The following is a 1,649-nucleotide window of genomic DNA, read 5'->3' as shown; positions in this document are numbered from 1 at the left end:
ACCATGTTAGCCAGGATGGTCTCGATCTCCTGACCTCGTGATCCGCCCGTCTTGGCCTCCCAAAGTGCTGGGATTACAGGCTTGAGCCACCGAGCCCGGCCCCTGACATCCTTTTCAAATCCAACATGCAGAGCAGGGGCTTAAGCGACCAGGAAAGCAGGGAAGGGAGAGACAATGAGCAAGAGCCAGCGGGACGGCAGGGCAGGGCGGATGCCAGAGGCTTCGCTGCTGGAAAATCAGATGCAGACTATGAAACGCCTGTGCTCACTATGTTAATAATAATAATAATAACCAGGCTCATTGATACACTGATATTAACAAGAACAGAATACTGAGAGAGAGAGAGGTGAGGAGGAAGGCAGACGAGGGAAGGCTGGGTTTCCTGCCGTCCACTTTGTGACCTCCCACGTGATGGTGTGTCCTTCCAAGTCATGCGGTGACGTCCCTGTGACCCAGATAATGAGCTGCAGATGGACGGGAATGTGCAGCTGCTGAGACACGCGAGCTGATGGTCCCAGGACCTGGCAGGACATGAAAGGAGTTTCCTAAAGGGTGAAACAGATTGCAGGACCAATCGTCCCGTCTAAGGCAGGATAAAAATATCCCAGCGCTCAGAGGAGCCCTCCCTGCCCCGTCTCATCCGAGGGACCTCAGGGCCTCTGCAGCTGCAGCTGTTGGAGTCATCAAGAAGACGGGGATGCGGGAGGGGGACAGGGACCAGGAGGAGAGGGGACGGCGGGGAGAAGGCTGTCGGCGCCAGGCATCAGAACAGAGGAGCCGGTGGGAGCAGAGAGGAGGAGAGGGAAGGGTCAAGGACAGTGACTGACAGAAACTGGAAAGGAAGTAGCGGGCATGGAGAGGCGGAGCTGGGAAGGACTTGGGGGGCTGGAGGTGAGGGGAGAGAGCTTGTGGGGTGAGGGAGAAAACGGAGAGGAAAGAGCGAGGAGAACAAAATACCAAGAAGGTCAGGAAAGAGCGAGTGAAGGCGAGGATGGAAAGGAAACAGGAGAGCCCCATGGAGGGGAGGATGGGAGAAAGAGTGTGTGTCAGAGACAGAGGGAGAGAGAGACAGAGACATCGAGAGAAACAGCGAGAAAGAGCGAGAGAAAGAGACAGCAAGAGAGGGAGATAGCGAGACAGAGAGACAGTGAAAGAGACAGCCAGAGAGAGAGAGACAATGAGACAGAGACAGAGAGAGATGGCTAGAGAGAGACAGAGACAAAATGATGGCAAGAGAGAGCGAGAGGGACAGAGCAAGAGAGAGACAGCGAGAGACAGGTGGGAGAGAGAGAGAGAAGCGGAGAAGCGCCAAAGAGAAGCCACCAGGAGCGTGTCGAGGGGAAGCCAGGTGGAATTCACTGAAGGCGCAGGGAGAGGAAGGGGAGAGGCAAATCCAAGGGACAGAAACTGGAGGTGGAGGCGGAGGAGGGAGGGAGACCAAGGGCACAGGTCCCGCCCGCAGTACTGCCCCTTGTCCCTGGCCCCCTTGTCTCCTGACACAGTCCAGTGCTGTGGACAGGTGCAGTCAGGCTGGGGCTCCATCAGCACCTCTTGTGGGGGTCGGGTACAGACAATGAGGAAATGACAGGGTGGGGATGAGGGGGAGGGCCCAGCGCACAGGAAGGAGAGAGGGCAGAGGACGGGGGGGG

The sequence above is a fragment of the Mandrillus leucophaeus genome, unplaced genomic scaffold, assembly GCF_000951045.1.
Source record: "Mandrillus leucophaeus isolate KB7577 unplaced genomic scaffold, Mleu.le_1.0 Scaffold74, whole genome shotgun sequence".
Lineage (NCBI taxonomy): Eukaryota > Metazoa > Chordata > Mammalia > Primates > Cercopithecidae > Mandrillus > Mandrillus leucophaeus.
This window is presented reverse-complemented; position numbering follows the sequence as displayed.